We start from the raw sequence: 21,982 nt of genomic DNA on the forward strand, positions 1-21,982 counted from the left end.
GCTCATTAAGTTGATTCTTGATGAAAAAATAATAATAATAATAAGCGCAATTTTATATTTAAAATGGATTTTGGTCCAAACAAATTAAAGACTTACATAAGAGTGGAAGTCTGAGTTATTGTGAAAGACTAAGAGCACTTGGTCTTGTGCAGTACCCTTTGCAGTGGTCAGGGAGGTGCATATGGGGATAGTTGATTCTAAGGGTGTTTGGTGTTGCTGGGAAGTAATAGAGAGTCATCAGATTTCCTTCATGGAAATATCTGTGGGAATGGAAGGTGTGTTGAGTGGTTCTCTGGCAGACTGACCAGTGCATGGAACAGATAGGTAAAAATGGACAGGGCAAATACTGGTTTGGATATTTTAAGAACAGCCTGGAAGCACACCACATGAACTAGTGAATGGTATTCTGGCAAAACTGGATCGGCATTGTTCCTCGTGCTTGAAGTACTGATATGTGTGTATGTAAGGATGGAAATATACTTATAACAAATAAGAAACTAGAAGGGTCTCATCATTCAAAGTCTATGGACTGTATAAACATGCTTGGAAGGAGCTAGTAATAAGAATAAGCATTATGGCTTGTGGTCTCTCAAATAACTAAGCAACAGTAAAAAAAAAAAACACAATAGTTATGTAATGTATGATTTTAGTAAATCTAGACATAAAATATATAATGGTCATATAAGATGAAGCAGTCTGCTGAATTTAGATATTAAAGACAGGATTTAATAACATGGGCTTGTGTATAATAACACTACTGTCTTAACTTGTCATAAATGACATAGATGACTACATTGAACATCGAGGGGAATCATGATGATTTTCTTGTATAAGTAAATATGCATAACAAGTCATGCAATTGCTTTAACTTGAATTATAGTTTTTGTAACCCATCTTGACCGTATATAATACTTAAGCAGTTACCAAGGTAATTAATGTTTTATACATGACATCAAACTGAAAAAATTGTTCAAGAGAAACAATAGAAGCCTGAACTTGAAATGTCACAGAATGTAACAATCATATTCTGAACAATAGTATTAAATTGACAAGAAACACTCAGTTTAATAACATTGGCTTGTGTATAATAATACTACTGTTTGTGTATAATAATACTACTGTTTTAACCCACTCGGGTATCATTGAAAAACTCATCAGCTTAAATGTTAACCCATACATCACAAGATGGGTTGCAAACTGGCTGAGTGACAGAACCCACAGGGTCCAAGTTGCTGGTGCCATGTCAGACTCAAAGCCTGTCACAAGTGGTGTCCCACAGGGCTCAGTCCTGGGCCCACTCTTGTTTGGCATCTACTTTTCCGAAGTACAAGCAAACACAGGAGGGTTATGGCTGACAAAGTTTGCAGATGACTGCAAACTGGGCCAGAGTCGAAACACATCTGACACAGATATCCTTCAAAAGGGTCTCACAGAAACGGATAACTGGTGCCAGAGCCATGGCCTAAAGTTAAATGCCAAAAAATGCATAGTCATACCCTTCGGGAAAAACAAGGTTACCCCTAGCTACCATATAGGTGGCAATCCACTGAGCACAGAAGAAGTTATCAGGGACCTGGGGACCCAGGTTGACAGTAGCCTGTCATTCGACACACATGCAGCTAAAGTAGTTAGGAAGACCTTCTACATTGCCCACCTTATCATGAAGGGATTCACATCTAGATCAAGGGAGGTCATAGTTTCCCTATACTCATTACTCATCAGACCAATGATTGAGTACAATGCCCCATTCGGAATGTATCTGACCCGACACTTGCAGCAGCTGGAGAGGCCACAAAAGTTCCTCACCAAAAGGATAAAGGGTCTCAAAAATCTGTCCTATGCTGCCCGACTGAAAGAACTTCAGCTATATTCAGTCTCTTACTGCTTGCTCAGAGGTGACCTGTGCCTGACATACAAGGCCATGTCAAACCCAGATTTGATGAATATGCTTCACCTCAAAAAATCTAGATCCGTCAGAGCCACAAGGGCGGGAGACTCAAACCTCGACACGGCTATTAATAGGACGTGCTGGAGGGATAGATTCATCACCCAAAGACTCCCTATGCTATGGAACAAAATCCCGGTATATGTGAGGCAGAGCACCTCGCTGGCCTTGTTCAAGAGAAATCTTGACCAATGGATGGGAGATCGCAGATATACCCCAGGGATTACCTCAGTGTCACTGCTCGACAGAGGCACAGCAAAATAATGGGTATAGTTCCCCATACTAAAGGGGTGGCGTAAGCCACAAAACTATGGGCTAGGCTTGTAAATGCCCTCGGGCAGATAGCCTAGTATGAACCTATGAACCTATGAACTTGTCATAAATGACATATGCTATATTGAACATCAAGGGGAAGCATGATGATTTTCTCGTATAAGTAAATGTGCATAACAAGTCATATAATTTCATTAACTTGAATTGTGGTTTGAATTGTGGTTTTGTACCCCATCTTGACCATACATAATACTTAAGCTGTTACCAAGGTAACTAATGTTTTATACATGACAGCAAGCTGACAAAGTTGTTCAATGGAAAGAATAGAAGCCTGAACTAGGAATGTCACAGACTGTAATACTCACATTCTGAAAAAAATAGTATTAAATTGAGAATAATCACTCAGTTTAACCTTTGCTGATTAAACAAAATAGAATGTTGCCATTTAATTCTAAAAACTTTCAGTATATACCATAAAATGGCAATTTATGAATATGGAAAGAGAACTTGTAATCATTAATCACAATAAGTGAATTTGTTGTTTTTAACCTATAATTTCACTCATTTTGTAATAAGAAATGACAGATATGAAAATCCTTATATGTAGGAAATGGGGGGAAGGGTTTGCACTAATAATTAAAATACACCAACTTTCATCAATGTTCACATAAAACAAACTTGATGCTTTAAGTAAGTTAGCAACAAACAAAGTGATTATTTAATTGCCAGCAAACAATGAAATATAACTTCTGATATATCCAGTAAAATACATTGCATTATAAACATTTGGTATAAATATTATTGCCATCTATTTATATTAAGTAATATGTTTTGAAAGACTTCATCAATAAGGGTGACTATGTTAAACAACTGTGTGCTATAATCTTTTACTGAGGTTTTATGTATGATACATCCTACTTTACTATGATTGAATTGCTTGATATCTATCTTTCATGTAAATATTAATTGCTTATACAATAAGTAGACATTTATATTGTATTAGAAGTCTGTCTAATCTAGAATAGTACTATATCTGTTCAAAATAATATACATAATACTTATTCCTTTTACAAATATTCTCCATATGATAAAATTTATGAAGCTCAGATGTTCTGGATTGTCAAGGTATGAATGATAATCTGATGGGCTTGGGTTTATCAATCAGATTAGGAATGATTTTCATTCCATGGCTAGTGCAAATCTTAGTTTTGCTAACATTTATTAATTTAAATTTATTTTGCAAAAACATTTTAGTATGCCTGATCAAAGCATTACTTTATTGGTAAACACTCAAAGTATAAAACTGATAATTTCCTATAAAAGCTCAACCATATGCTTTATAGTTATCAGAGGAAAATGTTTAATAGTCACAATAAAACAAAAGATACACAGTCTAAATAACATAAGATGGATTTAACTTTATCATCTTTAAACATCAATGGCTTAAACAATCAAATCTACTGTAATATTTAAAACTGAACAAAGCACAAGTTGTCTTCCTGCTAGAAACTCATTTCAAAACAAATGACAATTACAAATGTAATCCTAAGGAATATATGATATTGGCACATTCACTTATAACAAAAGGGGTAACAATTTTATGGAAAACAAATGTGATCAACCCAGAAATCATTTATAAGTATGAAGATAAAGAAGGCCTTACAGCATTAGTAATAGTTAAATATAATAACAGAATATGGACCCTAACCAATCTATACTGGTTCCCAGGCATTGGAACAGAAACTGTTAAAAAACACTTGGATTTCATTTCCAATAATTATAAAGGCAACTTAATATTAGGAAGAGATTTTAACTGTATATTTGATATTTCTGAAACTACGCATAAAAGACTGCTGTGTACATCTTATGCATCAAAAGCTTTAAACAAGTGGGTAGACTCATTTCATCTTGTAGAAACTTTCAGATTTAAAGAAGATAAATCTTTATTGTTTTCCCATCAAGATCACAGATTTGGTACCCAAACTAGAATAGATAAAATATTTGCTGCACGACTTACATTCTAAAATCATTAATTTTCTCAATCACTCCCTGCCCCTTTTCAGACCACAATTCATTGATACTAAAACTTCAAAATGGGTACAAACCCTTAAACTTTAACTCCAAAATTTCATCATATATAACTAAAATTAAAGAGTTCAAACTCTGGTTATTATCTGAATTACAGTTCTTCTTAGATATTAATTACACCACAGAGATAAATAAATAATGATATGGGACTCATTAAAAGCTTACATATATGGTAAAACCCTAACTTGGTATAAAAAATCAGAGAATGGGATTCTGAATTATTATATATACAATCCAAACTTTTGTCAGTAAAAGCTGAAAAAAATCAAAATCATTTGCAGATGAAAAAGAAAGTAGAAGTATTAAACAATGCATAACAAGAATATCTAACATAAAACTAGTTTAGCTTTAGAAAATTTAAAATTAGGGTCTATATTATATAGTCAAAGTTTCAAAACTGCAAGCTTCATATGTTCCACATCATATGAATGAAGTTTGAATCATCAAAAATATAATAAAAAATAAAAAAAACATGCCTCAATGTTCTGAGCAGGGGAGCAAGCCCCCTGCACCCCCACACCCCCCTACATAAATATACCAACTCTGAGATCGCACTTCAGTGCAGAAAAGGGAAATGTTCCCATTCTGCACCATACAGAGCCGTTGCTTTTCACCGTCATACTTTTTAAAGTTCGATCATATGATTTAGACCATATGACTTTCGAACTTTAAAATGTTTGAATAATTAATAGGGACCCAAAAATTAATACCTTGGTCACTTCTCCCAAATGTCTACATCATTTGTCCACAAGAATTAAAATACAATTGAAAGCTAATAGCATTAAAAGTATCTTCCACGAAAAGAAAAGGAAAAATTTCTCAGATATAGGTGACATTCCTGATGCCTATAGAATTCACGATATGGAACATTTCCAAAAAGAAAATATACATATTGATCAATTAAATATAGATAAAAATGTTCTAATATAAAAATACCAGAAAAATTAAAACTAGATCTGCAAGCACCCATATCCTACAATGAAATTACAGATACAATAAAAGAGGGTATAATAATACAGCATCTGGTATAGATGACATAATTATGGAAATATATAACCTTTTTCCTTCAAAGATACTCTCTCTCTTCCATAAAGTCTATTAGAAATTCAGTCACAAGCTTTAATGCCACCTTCTTGGAGTTATTCCTTAATCACACCAATCCTATAGGAAAACAAATCCCCAAACCTCTGTACCTCATATAGACCTACATCATTATGAAATAATGACTAAAATATATTTATGACAATATTAAATAACAGAATGAAAATACCACTCTCCAAAACAATAAATAATGATCAAACTGGATTTATATATCATAGACATGCACATGACAATATTAAAAGGATACTTTCTCTTATAGATTATGTTAAGAAAGAAAATAAAGAACACTCATAATTGGCTTAGATATAGAGAAAGCTTTTGATTCCCTAAATTGGGAATATTTATTCAAAATGCTAATGCTATTTGAATTTCCTGCTTCCTTTGTTCATCTTCCTAAAGAGTATATATATATATATATATATATATATATATATATATATATATATATATATATATATATATATATAATTTAGCGTATGACAAGTTAGGTCCTTTTACCTCTGAATCTATACATATAACTATAGGCACTGATTCTGTTTGCTCTGGCTATTGAAATATTGGCAGATTCAATTTGTAACAATATAAAAATCAAAAGAATAGATGTTTTTGAACAATACAATTCTAAAGTAATGCTATTTGCTGATGACATATTACTAACATTATCTAATACAAAAGAGACATTAGAATAATTAGAAATATTAATTGACAATTTTCACATGGCTTCAGGACTCAATTTCAGTAAATCAAAATCCAAATTTTTATTTTTAAATAAAAAAAAACTGCAGACTAAGGGGGAATCACATCATAGGGAAACAAGAATCTACCTTAAAATATCTAGGAATTGAGTTATGCAGGGATAATAATGAGTTAGTCTCAAAAACTACAATAATATAATCAATACAATTAAAATCTCTTTGGAAAAATGGAAGAAAATAATATTAACATTTGAAGATAGACTACAGTTAATAAAAATGGTTTTACTGCCCAATATCCTATATATAGCCTTGGCAATACAACTGTTACCAGAAAGGAATATACTTAAAGAAATAAATTCATGCCTAATAAAATTTTTATGGTTTCCCAAAAGAACTAGAAGAGCTTTAATACATCATATCAGACCATGGAAACAGGGAGGATTAAACTTTCCTGATATAGAAACATATATAAAAGCATCAATATCTAAAACAATCTCAGATTGGATAAATCCAAATTACTCTGTAAATTGGAAAGAATTACTAAATGTAATATGAATAAATTAATTTGATTTATAAAAAAAAGTTCAAATAACAGATAAATACAATTTGCCATGGTACATATTATGTATTAGTATGCAATATAACATAACTAAACCCACTAAAATGCGTATGATTAATTATTACATTGACTCATTTAGGAAAATTATTAATGCAAATATAGATTTTAAAATCTGGTTTGATCTTTTAACACCATTTATAGTCACAAAGAACTTTCCACATAAAATATAGAGATAAATGATTAATTCCTGAAAACAGAAAGGATTTGTTTGTTGGTTCCAATGTATCAAAGAACTAAAAGTTTTAGAAATGCAAGTAATAAAATCAACATACAAAATTCCACAAGAGAACTGACTAACTTTGCAGAGTATTCTGTCATATCCACAAGATTTAAGTAGAATAATTAACAAATCTTAATTTAAAGAAATACCTACATTTATGAAATACATATATGAAATCATATATAATGACTTTGACATGGGAAAGTAGTATTTCAAAATTTTACAAATTATTGATAAACTATAAAACAACACGCAAAACCTCATATTGGAAATATACAACAAAAGGACACTCAATACAGTTAACTGAAGATATTAAAACAAATATCTTATTATCGATAAAATGCACATCCTTTACACAATACTGGAAAGTTTTTAGTTGGAAATGTTTGCGCAGAGCATTCTTATCCCCAGATAGAATCAGTAAAATTAGTTCTTCCATAAAAGGATTATGTTGGAGATATGCGCAAGTACACAATGCAGATAGGAACCACATTTTCTTTGATTGTGTTAAAATTGAGCCATTTTGGAATGGTATTAACTTTCTACAAGCTTTATTTAATGTATTATTTTATTTAAACCAAGAAAAAACCAGCAAAGGTACAAAAATGAACTATAAACTCAAAACAAATACCTTTGACAGGAAAATACAGCAGTCAGTTGTTCTTTCGTGCAATAATCCAAGTTTAATTTACACAAGCAGCTTCCAAGCTTTAAAAATCAAAGCACATAAAGGCAAATAAATACCTTTCACCAACTCAGCATTTTTATCTTAATTAAAACAGACTTCATCAGATGCAGACTCATACCAAACTACACATATTTATATCAATTAATATTTAAATTATCCAATCAGCAACCCTGAATAAATAAATGTAATTAAAAAAGCTTAAAACTCATGCCTTGTCATTTGTAAAATGAAATGTTAAAAACACACTTAAAAGATTTACACATTTTCATTCCAACTGTTAGTGAAGTTGCATATCAATAAATAATAAATACATGCAACTAAATATTCAACATCACACAATACAATTTTAAAAGACATATGAAATTTAAAAGCTTGTATTTAAAATATGTGAACTTTTTAGTATTCCTTTGTTAAAGGCTCCCTCTAGTGACTTTTAGTGGGAATGCACTCAAATAAGAAAATGTTTAAGTCTTTTAAGTGTGTTTTTAACATTTCATTTTACAAATGACAAGGCATGAGTTTTAGGCTTTTTTAATTTACATTTATTTATTCAGGGTCGCTGATTGAATAACTTAAATATTATTTGATATAAATAGGTGTAGTTTGGTAGGAGTCTGCATCTGATGAAGTCTGTTTAATTAAGATGAAAACGCTGAGTTGGTGAAAGGTGTTTATGTGCCTTTATGTGCTTTGATTTTAAACCTTGGAAGCTGCTTGTGTGAATTAAACTTGGATTATTGCACCAAAGAACAACTGACTGCTGTATTTTTCTGTCAAGGGTACTTGTTTTGAGATCATTTTATTTAACTTAAGCTCTTGTATTATTAAATGTGAACGAAGGTCCTCATTTGAATAGGTCAAACATGGATCTAGTATGGACTGTACTTGCAATTTCAAGGGCGTGTATAACAAGAATATGGAATACAAACACAATACCAACTTTGGAAGACTTCTGCAGCCTATCGAAGACCACAGCATTAGTGGAAATTAAAATTAAAGAACTAAGAATTTATCCAAAGCCATTTATCAACAACCCTTGGGGAAAAGTCTTATCATTAATTGACACTATGCAGTAATTGATCAGACACTCTGATAATGGATTGGACATACTTATAAAGTAATTGTATACATTAAGGTTTGTTATAGTGTCAGTGTAAATAGTGTAAATAGTTATTTAAGATGTTATGTATAAATACTATGAAATTCATTCAAATGTATTTGAAAAATAAAAAAAAATTGAGAGAAAAAAATAAACAGCAGAACAAACATTCCTCATAATTTCATAATTATTCAGAATAAACATTAATATGACAGCTAGACAATTCAAAGTTCTGAAAATTAAAGTTGGAGAAGGATACATTATTTTCCCGTATCCATCAATAATGTTCCCATCTTTATCAGTAAGAGAAGGATAGGAATTAACTAACTGTTTAACAGCAGTAGGAACAACTAAAGCTATAGCTGCTTGGTCAGGTTTGGGAAGAGTGTATAAAATTTTATACATTATTTTGGCTTTTTTGGGCAGTAGACTGGCTATCAGGAAGAGTACCAGCAGAGACAGACCATCCAAAGCTGAAAGAACTAGAGGAAATGCTGATGGTTCAGGAAATTGCTTCTATAACAGCTCATAAAATTTTCCGAGAGACTGAGAAAATTTAGTATACTCCCACTGAAAATACTGGCACATTCTGAAAATCATCTCAAGAAGAGAGGAATTCAAAAGGGAGAACTAGAAGCTAAGCTGTACTCTGAGTCTGAATCAGAAAACTGAGGAGAAAACCTAAATATGACTTTTCATTTTTATGCCCATATTCAGAATCTTGAATCTCTTCAGGAAAGGAAGTATCCTTCTTTCTTTCATTAGAAAGTAATCAGTAAAGATGATGAAAAGCATGAATAAAACCCTAAGCCATACCCAGTAAATTTCTCTTATCTAAGGACATTTGAGGAGGAGTAGGTACATGATTAGTTTTCTGTCCCTTTTTAACAGAAATAAATGGATCTGACAGTGTTATAAATGCCAGTAGTAGCTTCCCCTGAGTAGGCGCAACATCTTGAAAAAATTGTGAAGCCTTCCCTGTTCCATCCCCCTGGGCCAACAAGAATGGATCAACCTTGCCTGTTGAGGGACTTACACAGCTGCAGAGGCTGTGTGTGACCTCTGGTCTATAGTGGCTGTTAGTGCTACTTCAGGGTAATCCATGGTAAAAGATGAGTGATCTGAGGTACAACAAATGGCCACAGCAGAGACTCCCACCTGCAGCTGAGGAAATTTGTTAGTCTGCTGTGGTGGCAAAGGCTGTTTGCTTAACTTTTTCTTTTTGTGGCTGGAAGAAAGGCCATCTGTTTGTTCAATGGTCAAGACAAAAATGATGCCTCTTTCCTGGAGAAAACAAGCAGCAAAGGCTAGTAAAAATTTTAAGTCTTTAAAAGTCACATTTTCACACAAAAACTCAGTAAAAAGCATTTAAAAACCCATGCCAGTCTCCACAAAAAAATAAAAATAAAATAAAAATAAAAAAATAAAAAAAATGTTATTGAAACACTTTAAACAACTTTTAATCTGACAGGAGAAAAGAACATTCCCATTTAAAAGTACAATGCAATCTTGTGACAGTTCATTAAAACACACACTCCTAGCTTTAAAATAAATCTCCTGAAGAGGAATGTATTCATAATCACAAAAAGTAATTGAATGGAAGTTTTTTTTTTTTTACTAAAGAGAACTTAAATGTTCTGCAAAGGAACAGAAAAAGCTGACCATGTATCCTCAAAAAACACATTAGGTGCAGACTCTTCACAGGCTGTAAAGCTCAGAAGGGCTTGCCACCCAAATATGTATTTCAGTTAGCTCAGCTCAAGCTGCCTGACACTGAATGCATGGAAGGTGCCTGAAGCTTGGGTCACTGGCTGGTTGTTACATCCTTGGCAGAATATAACCCATATAGCTACAGCAGTGATCAATATGATGAACATGCACTATTCCATCCATTCCTGAGGATGAGGAAAATTAACCTGACCTCTGGCACAAAGCTAACAGTTTCTGCTAGTTAATGAAATAACAAATAACTGTATTTGGAAAAGTGTGATGTTAGACCAGTAAAAAGCAAACAAAGAAATCAAATAAATACATACATAAATAAATAAATAAATTACCTTTCACTGTTTTTTTCCTTTACACTCACTGTAATACATCTTACATCTCTTATTTTTTTTATATCTTAGCTCATTCTTCTGCATTACTCCATTAATAGAAATCATTTTATTAGTATACTGCATTATAATATGAAAAGGGGTTATTGCCTTTCCTTCCTCTGCTGTGTCTCCTAAAATGTGAAAAATAGTACTTTTCTTCACTAGTCCTACAATTACTTTCCTTCTCTCTTTCCTTCCATTATATAAACATCATTTGCCACTGGCCATTCACCTCCAGGATCTTGCTTATTTATTAACCACCTTGAAACATTTGTTATCACTATTAAGCTATATATCTTTACTAATAATCTGTGATACAATAGAGTCATCAGCCTTACTGTAATCTATAGAGCTTACACTGGCTGCATATAGTTAAACATTTCTTTGGTACTTTGTCTTCTTAAATGGACTCTAATATTATGTCATACAATTTACTTGAGACATTATTGTATAACATTCTGTTTGAGCAGGGAAGATAGGAGGTAGGTGCTGAAGTCATTTTAAGTTGTATATATCTAAATTATAGTATTTTTGTATTGTGCAAGCATTTCGCTTATTTTAATGCTGATGAAGAAACTAATTTTTGAATAATAATTTCACCCACTGGCTATGGTGAATGGTGTGTGTGTGTGTGTGTGTGTGTGTGTGTGTGTGTGTGTGTGTGTGTGTGTGTGTGTGTGTGACATCTCCAGACTCATCTGGCAGTCATTGTCCATATGGCCTGGTCATGTCATATATCATGACTACAAAATGTTGGTCATTGTGTTATGTTGGTTTATTTCACTCCTATGTAGATGGAAAGATTGTTTTTCAATAAAGTGGCAGCAGCAAATCATAACACAGTACATTTGGTATCAGAATCTGCCACTTGATCAGTCTGCTTTGTGATTTAGCTTTGCCACTCCTAATATTAGATCTGTCTCTGCAGATGCCCTGCAATTCTGAATGCAGAAAGGCTTGAATTCAGTATGCTTAATTGTACTGAATATTTTCTTAAAACGTGGAGGATGAGTAGGCCATGTGTAGGTCATTGTGACACCCTTAGCTCAGTCTATAGTCACCCATTTTATTTTGTCTCAGGTTTGACTTGAATTGAGAAGTCCATGATGGGTCTATGGAGGGCTGGGGAGGAATGATGAATCAAGCTGAAGATCATTTAATGGAATACCAGACATCAAATTCTAGAAAATAAATCAATATTAGCCTAATAGTAAATAAGATTACTGCAGTAGAATATAACAACTTGGTTTTATATACTCAGTTTTGCACTGTAAAGAAATCCCACCAGATTGCTTAGGCATCTGCTAGGAGAGCTTTTAATTTTAAATACAAAGCAGATAATAAGAAAAAGAAACACTACCATTGTCGCTATTACCTAGAAAGATGTTTCATCATTATTTTTCATTATGTGAGTAAGCATTTGATAGGGCTGTCCACAGAAACCTGAGAGATCAACTGTAGAAAAATGAGTGAGTAAGATGCAGTACACTAAATGGGATGGCATGGTGGATACATGAGTAAGATGCAGTACTCTAAATGGGATGACATGGTGGATACGAGTAAGATGCAGTACACTAAATGGGATGGCATGGTGGATACATGAGTAAGATGCAGTACTCTAAATGGGATGGCATGGTGGATACATGAGTAAGATGCAGTACACTAAATGGGATGGCATGGTGGATACATGAGTAAGATGCAGTACACTAAATGGGATGGCATGGTGGATACATGAGTAAGATGCAGTACACTAAATAGGATGGCATGGTGGATACATGAGTAAGATGCAGTACACTAAATGGGATGGCATGGTGGATACATGAGTAAGATGCAGTACACTAAATGGGATGACATGGTGGGTACACGAGTAAGATGCAGTACACTAATTGGGATGGCATGGTGGATACATGAGTAAGATGTAACACTCTAAATGGGATGGCATGGTGGGTACATGAGTAAGATGCAGTACACTAAATGGGATGGCATGGTGGATACATGAGTAAGATGCAGTACACTAAATGGGATGGCATGGTGGGTACATGAGTAAGATGTAGTACTCTAAATGGGATGGCATGGTGGGCACATTAGTAAGATGTAATACTCTAAATGGGATGGCATTGTGGGTACATGAGTAAGATGCAGTACTCTAAATGGTGTGTGTGTGTGTGTGTCTGTGTGTGTGTGTGTGTGTGTGTGTGTGTGTGTGTGTGTGTGTGTGTGTGTGTGTGTGTGTGTGTGTGTGTATGTGTGTATGTATGTATGTGTATATACATGCAGTCTCCATTTTCATTCCACAGTCATTGTCAATGTGGCCCAGGTCATGTTCACAGGGGATTATTACATTAATCACCTTTATGAAAAAAATTAATCTCGTAACAACATTTTCTAATTTCAAATATATATATCTCAGGCTGTAATTCGTGGTGTCTAATCTTCTGTTGAGAGTCTTAAAATTGGAGTTATTATATTGCCTATAAGCTGTTGTGATATGCAATTAAATGTGTAAATGCTATGTTAAAAGGACTAGAATTGAAATTTTCTTGCTGCAAATGTGGTGATTTCACACCATAATTTCACCCAGGACTGCCCCTGTACTACTGATGGAGAGATACAGTTCACAAATACTTTATCCCATGCATGGCTCCTGTCAAATTATTTATGGCATGATCCCAGTTATTCCCATTTAGGGAAGTATATAATTATTGACCATGATATATAATTATTGACCATGGTATATAATTATCGACCTTGGTATATAATTATTGACCATAGCATATAATTACTGACCATGGTATATAATTATTGACCATGGTATATAATTACTGATCATGGTATATAATTATTGACCATGGTTTATAATTATTGACCATGGTATATAATTACTGACCATGGTATATAATTGTTGACCATGGTATATAATTACTGACCATGGTATATAATTATTGACCATGGTATATAATTATTGACCATGGTATATAATTATTGACCATGGTATATAATTACTGATCATGGTATATAATTATTGACCATGGGATGTGTAAGGCCAGCCTATAACCAAATGGGATAGGTTATTTCAAGCACAAAAAGGGAAATGGACTAGGCTTAAAATGGTGCACAAGGGGAGCTAGCCTAGTACTTAACTATGAACCTATAATGTCAATAATGTCATTTCAGATCTCTGCCTTTCTTTAATTGTACTTCTGCTGTCTTAATTTTCTCTATTTACATCTTGTTCTGTAATATTTCCTCATATAAAAACAGATATATTCTTGATGCGATTGTGGTATTTTCACTAGCCACGTTTTCTGTGCAACATAAATGGGATAAGAGCTCACCAACTCATTTACATTAGTACTATTTTGAAATTACAGCATGTATGTTATTGTTGGAGGGGGTGCAGTAGCAAGCATCAGGTTAATTGTATTTTTCATTAAATGGGCTTGGGAAAGAATTCTGTTGTCATTTCTAAATTGCCATCATTGACTTTTGTGTTTTAAAATTAACTTTACTTAAGCTTTCTCTCTTATAGCAGTTTTTTTTTTTTTTACTGGTGTTGCATATTCTCTACAAGAAACCAACTGAAGGATAATTTAATTATGTGTGTGATTGATACTAAGCTCAAAATAAAATAATGTTTGACAAAATCATCTGAAAACTACAGTGAATTTGTAGCCACAAATTTTTCATTGAGGTGCATTCAAAAAGATAGCACTCCATGTACTTTTCATGTAATAGAAGAATATATCCACTGAGTAATCTATGCCAAGCTGAATATCTGCTGACAAGGCACAAAAAACAAATACTGACCCCTTACTGGCAAAGGGCATTTTTTATATGCTTCATAACTGATTTACAATAACCCTCCTAAATCAATATTTAAAAATGCATGTATTTACCACTGGTCTATTTAGTAATTGCAGTAATATACCCCATGGAGTAGAATATAATAAGATAATGGCAATACTTAGTCTTTATTCATTTATGTGGTGTGTTGCCCTAACACACACAATATTAACTATTATACCACATTAGCACACATTCAGCCCTGCATTATTATGCAGGCACTGCACATAAATATATACACATTTGTGCAAGAGCATGCACACACCCACACACACAAGCTTAAATCCTGTTGTACGATGCATACCTGTTTACATTACCTTCTAACATAAATATACAGGATTAGGATCAGGTTGCTGATCATAACCAGCTTATTATGTCTTCAAGACAAGAATGCCAAGGAACTAACCTTGAGAGGGTTGGGAGGGTGGCCTAATGGTTAAGGTGTTTGCCTTGCAAACACAAGGTGCAGAGTTTGAGTCTCACAAGGGACAATTGGCTTGGCTTAAAATGGCTTGCAAGGGCAATTACCTTAGTACTACTCTATGAACCTGCGAAGAGTGAGAGGTAAAGCTTCACATCCATGTTGAGAACACATAATAAATGGTTATGATTAGAGACTTTATCATAATTTTTTGTAGTGCATGGAGCTTTACCTGCTCCATGTACTAAGAGTTAGAGAAAAAAAAAGCCATAAAACATTTAGTGAGCACTGTCAGAAAGACAGTTTAACACATTTTCTTGTATTGCAGGGACACATTATGGCACAGAAAGCACACAGAAACAAATTTGATTTTAATTCTGCCACTGTGGTTTGCTGGCCAGTTCAGGCAAGTTGAGCTGCTTAGCACAGTATCTGATCTTAACAAGTTAATAGGGGTGCTAAACAATTGTTAAGATCAGGTCTTGTGCTAGAGAAACCCTTAACTGGTTTGTCTTTTTTTGTGATATCAGAATTTAATCACCACCCACCATGCACTACAAATGCATACATAATACATACATACAGAGGGGAACATGTTCAGTTTTACTGAACCCAATAACAAATACACTTTAATTGGTAACTTTTTATATTTAATAAAAAAATAGATTGCTTTAAATGAAAGTATCTCATTTGAATTTGACTATGAGCATTTCTCTTAAGCTCCAAAGTGAAACAAGCATGGCAAACCAGAAATAATAATAAAAAAAAACGTTCATATAGAAAGCCTGTCCAAAGAATTGAGCACTTTTAACTATTGTACTAAAATGGATTGAATGGAAGATTATAACACATACATCAATTACATTATTCTATAGAAGTATCTTTTATTAAATGAAAGCTTCTTTTTTCAATTTGGTACTAGCTGAAACCTTGAAAAGGTGGTATAAATCAACCTAAGGGATACAAAAATGAAGCTGTGTAGAATACAACGGAAATAAACAATAAAAGGAATGCATTGTTAGGCTGAACATATTGTTCATCGTTATTTTCAAAAATTTTCTTTTTTTTCCTTAGAGAAAACTATTTAAAGCATTAGCTAGTTTTTAAAACGTTCCTTTATAGAAATATTATGTATTTGCCATTAAGATTCTATAAAAATCAGCAATGTCAGACCTATCTATGAAATCCTTTTTATTATACTATGCATTCAAATTTATACCATTTACTTTCAGCTGCATTATTTCACGAATACCTTTTAAAGTGTGCTGCATTAACAGACAAGCTACATAATGGGATTCTATCTTTAATTACTGACTTAAACAAATAAAAAGACTGCCCCAAAGTAGAAGGGAAAAATAATTGTGACTGATGTATTGAAGAAAAAAAGACCACCCATGTAGCTATTTTTATTTTCTCATTTATATATGTATTTCTCTGCATTACTAGTAACTTTGCAGATAAACATTTTTCTTTTGAGGCAGGATTAACTTTAAGATTAACATACAATCAAACATTAAGCTTATTAGCAGTTAGTAGTGCATAAAAATCGATTATAGATTTGTTTGTTCCCTGGTTGTAAAATGTAAAACACATACCAATTGTGTTCAGAATAATGAGTCAATGATGCTTCACAACAGACGCGCACACACACACACACACACACACACACACACACACACGCATGCACACACACACCTGCACACACACACCTGCACATACAGGTCTCCTTCATAATGTCAACCCAACTTTCATCGACTTTCAAAACATTGAGATGAAAACGTTGTACATTTATAATCACAAACTCCTGTAATATTGTATTTCCTTTCTGGGAAAGTAACCACTTGGCCACCAGTGATAAGATCACAAATGGTAGCAAATTACACTCATCAAAGTGACCCTCCCCCATACTTAAATACACAAACTCCAAGATCACAGTACCGTGGAGAAAGAGCAAAGTTCACCACGGTGGTATAGTTTAAATATAGCCAAAAACAAAAAGCACAGGAGCAGACCAGTGCTGACCAAATATGTCCACATATATGAAAGTCACCAGCAACAGTTCCAAAGATCCAGATACCAACACAAAAAGTGTATCACATCCAAATTGTTTATTGTAAAATGAATAGGTAAGCACTTTCACCCGATTGGGCTTTCTCGGACCATAATACATTTGTAATCAAACAGCATTCATGGTCTGAGGAAGCCCAGTCAGGTGAAAGTGCTTACCTGTTCATTTTACAATAAACAAATTGGATGTGATAAACATTTTGTGTTGGTATCTGGATCTTTGGAACTGTTGATGGTGACTTTCGTATATGTGGACATATTTACTCAGCCCTGATCTGCTCCTGTGCTTTTTGTTTTTGGCTTTATACATTTGTTTAAGTATAAGGAGAATTTATTCCCTGGCGCATTCATTCTTGTCTTATTCTATGGTTTAAATATAGTTTATGGTAGTCTGATTTTATGCTACAAACCTTCCCTGTGGCCTAGTCTACATTTCATCCCCGCTGGTGTATAAATCAAGATGGTCACCATACCCCCTCACCACTGTGACATCATAACTTCACTTATTTGATGTTTCTCTTCATAGCTTCCCTTTGATAAGATACACATTCATGACAAGTAAGCAATGCTAATGGATATCCTACAAGTATGATATTGTCATCACACAAGTTGGTATCAGTATATAAGCCACCTACATGTTTACTGGCATTCAGAAAGAGAAATGACAAAGAAAATCTGAATTATCTTCTCAGAAATGCAGTTTAGCAAGCAAACTCTCATAAAATATAACGCTCTTTTCCAAGGTCTCACTACTAACAGTTCAAATATAAAAAATGCACCTGCATCTCATGTTAAGGTATTAAGCATTAACACATGTTAAAACAGAGTATTATGGCGTGCTCACATTTTGTCTCACATCTGATTTTGAGTGTGACTAATTTCTCAAAGCAAATGTTTTTCAGTCTTCTGGCAGTCAATAAAATCACACATCATTAACTGACTACAAATATAGGTTAATAAGATAAATTAATTTATCCTTCATTCTTCCTATGTTTTCCTGACCCAGCTCTTTTATTTTATCTGAACCCAGGAGACATCCCTTTTCAGTCATTTGGGACCTTGACCTTTCACTGAAAATGAACTGTCCTTTGATTACTTCCTTTTGGTCCAGTGGCAGTGACAACTGTACATAATTCATGGGGTCCTGGGTTCAATCGCCAGACAGGGTTTGTTTTTTCATTTAAATGTAACCTTGAATAATGGATGGGAAATTGAAAATTCACTATAGGTCTGACCCTAACATCTCTGATAACACTGGCAGACAGTAGCTATGCCCAAACTAACATCCACCACATAACTTTTGGAAAATTCCTATCATACTCCCTCTTATTAAACTCCCATGATACATAGGGACACAACTGGGTTGGATTCCATGGCTAGGCTTATACAGACCCTGGTTGTCATTAGCCTAGTATGCACCTATAAATCTATTCACTGTTGTTAGGAAAACCCTTTACCTTGCCAGGGTAATCACAATGGCAATTACTTCCAGATATAAGAGTTATCATCCCTCTCTTCTCCTCCTGTATCAGAGCCATAGTAGAGTATAATGGCCTCCCATCAGAGCCATAGTAGAGTATAGTGGCCTCTCATCAGATTCATAGTAGAGTATAATGGCCTCTCATTAGATCCATGGTAGAGTTTAATGGCCTCTCATCAGATCCATGGTAGAGTTTAATGGCCTCTCATCAGATTCATAGTAGAGTATAATGGCCTCTGATTAGATCCATGGTAGAGTTTAATGGCCTCTCATCAGATCCATGGTAGAGTAAAATGGCGTCTTTGGTATATTCTTGATTAAGTATATGACCCAGTTTGACATACTGCAGTTATTTCCTGCCTATGAAAATCAAGGGTATGTCTTCCTTGAGATAACCAGAATGCCTTAATATGCTCCCTGTCTCTTTTGTGTTTCCTGTAGACTCTAGGAGGTGACATCCGTCTAGTTAATAGAGCCTTAAATAATCAATTATATACAACCTCCTGCACAATCACAAAACAAGTAACACCCTCAGCACATGCTCAAGAGATGGTAACTTCCACAGAAACATAAATAGTAGCTGCTGGCAAGATAGGTATATATCCCAAAGATTCCCTGATCATTTGAATATAAAGTAATGAAGCCTCCTGACCGTCTGCATGTAAACTAGATGAATAGATGGGCAATCATAAACACTCTCATTGTACTCTCAAGCTATCGTTGAAAAGGGTGAAACTAGGTTTAAATTAGTCATGTCAATGGGTGCCTATAATACAGAGTATTATGGCTAGGAGACTAATAGTTTTCAGTATCCAAAACCAAGAGTTAACCTATGAGCATCTTTATCATTCCCAATTCCCTCTGCTTTAACTTAACTTGAAATGTCCTGCCTCTCTCCTCGCTAAACTGTTAAACAAATGAAAACACTGAGCTTTTGCAGGGTTGTGATAGGGGAAAGGATATGAAAACAAAATCTGTCATACCAACACCCTTTTAACAAACTTTTCTAATGAAGAAAGCACATGGTTCACTGATTCGGTTGCTGCAGACTTCCCTCTGGGAATACAGTCACAGTATCATTGCACACTCATGTGATCAAACACACACACACACATACACACACACACACACACACACACACACACACACACACACACACACACACACACACACACACACGGGGAGAGAGATGTTGATTTATTGAAATGCAAAACATTGACACTCAAGTGATCAATACCAGCATTTTGAAAATCAACATAATGAGAAAATGACATCAAAGCATTTCATAAAAGAAAACAACTGGATCACAGAAAAAAAAGCACCACGCATTCAGACATTATTGGTCTGGACATTGGTAGTGTTACTAAAAGGGTTCCTCAAAGGTAAGGTGCAGAATAGGGTTAAGGCTAGGGGCCCCAGTATAGAACCTTACCATGGTTAACTACTGCTAACTCTAATCCTAGCTCTGCTCTTGCACCAACCCTAACCCTGCAAAGTATCTTTGAAAAATCCTTTCTGTAACACTACCACTAGGCAAGAGAACTTAGACAAACACATACAGACAGGCACACATGCACCAACACACATGCAGTAAACTAAATTTATTCCTTACTTAACCCTTTTTTTAAACTTGCCATCCTACATTATAAAAACACTTCCATCCCCTAATGCTGAAACCTTCAGAATACTTGAAAGTTTCAGCATTAGTTTTCCAAACACACACTTTCCTTACCTGCATGCACTCAATGTTCTGTCAATCTGAAATCTTAAAATTTTGATGAACAGAATGCTCAAATACATTCTACTGTCATGCTTTCAGTTAATGGGCAAATGATTCAATAGGATGCATGGCAGCCATCATGAAAAAGAACAAATTACCCAAATATCAGCATTCACTGAATCCAAAGGGTTGAAATTCCATTATACTGAAGCACCATTTACTGAAGCAAAAATTAATGGGAAAAATCGGTCTCTCCTTTACAGTGATAAACTAAAAAAAAAAAAAGAACTTTTGTCTTGAGCAGGTGCTACTCATGAAATGCAAGCTATTGAAGTTCACAGTTGACTTTGAAATATCAACTCAGAGCTAAAGAAAAGTCTAGAAGTTGCCAGGGATAACCCCATGAATTATTAGAATAAAAAAACAGGAATTCTCCAGAGCTGACAATGTACTAAGATTGTCAGACATGTCAGAGTACACACTAATGATAAGACAGTGAAAGGTGCTGAGCTAAGCACAAAGCAGTTACCAGCACAAAAATATAGTAGCAATGCAAGTACAGACCTGAGATAGTCACTTAAGCGGAACTGTAGATAGGCAATCAGTAATAGGCTTTGAAGCGAAGTTACATGAACAAACAGATGTAAATGCCCTGACAGAGAAGCATGTGGGAATAGAACAGTCAGAAGGAGGGCAGTTAACTTGAAACCATTACAGTCTCTAGAAGTGTTACAAAGTGACGAATAGAGTGTAGCCTAAGAATTCAACAGAAGGAATTTCTTAATCAAAGATTGTTTCACAAAGAACTAAAGTTGGCAAGTTAGAACAATGCACATTCTGAGCAGAACTCAAAATTTTGTCAAATTAAAGCCGGGAATACTAAAAGTTGGACCATCTATGCAGCACTCCACAGTTTTGCAGCTAACACACATTTTAGCCAATAGTAACTTTGGTGGAGTACCTGTATTTGTTAGGGACCACATCACGTCTAAGCAGATCCACAGAAAGACAGAAACTAAACTGACTGATACCAACATCACATTAAACAAGAAGACCTATCAGATCCTACTGTGCTTAGTATGTTACAGGACCCTCTCCGTGTTCCCAAAAATGTGTTAGGTTCCTAAATACATTGGATGAACTCCAAATCAATGGTAATTCTATTATCCTTGGAGACTTTACTTGATGATAAACTGAGATAAACTGAGATATCTATACTTTAACAGCAGGGTACACACCAAATTCCTTGATTTCTTAAAAACTAACTGAAACAAATAGACAAAGACCCTACAAAAGGACAAATCATTCTTGACCTGGTCCTATGATAGCTACATATTCAGTGGATAGTGTGACCATTAGGGGCATTATTTGACACAATGGAAAAATTGTTAAAGTGCATGATATGCTTACTGTCTTAGGAGAAAAAACAAGACTTATTTATAGAAGGCATTCATTTTATAAGGTTAATGGAAAATTGAGTATTGAGCAAAGTGAATTAATGATAAGAATGAAGAAGACAGTTTTTCTCATGTTATGATAGCTGTATTTTCAGTGGACTGTGTGGCTATTAGGGATATTATCTGACACAACTGAAAAAATTGTTAAAGTGCATAATATGCTTACTGTC

At 34.2% G+C, this 21,982-nt stretch overlaps 1 long non-coding RNA gene across 1 annotated transcript; it reads left to right on the forward strand.

The window, feature by feature from the left end:
- Positions 1 to 7,473: 7,473 nt before the first annotated feature.
- On the forward strand, positions 7,474 to 8,521 carry LOC122797299. The gene is made up of 3 exons (XR_006364056.1): positions 7,474 to 7,501; positions 8,240 to 8,241; positions 8,423 to 8,521. It is a non-coding gene; the product is annotated as an uncharacterized LOC122797299 (long non-coding RNA).
- The last annotated feature ends 13,461 nt before the right edge of the window (positions 8,522 to 21,982 follow it).

Source organism: Protopterus annectens, chromosome 3.part0 (assembly GCF_019279795.1).
Source record: "Protopterus annectens isolate FY-2018-M chromosome 3.part0, PAN1.0, whole genome shotgun sequence".
NCBI classification, from domain to species: domain Eukaryota; kingdom Metazoa; phylum Chordata; order Ceratodontiformes; family Protopteridae; genus Protopterus; species Protopterus annectens.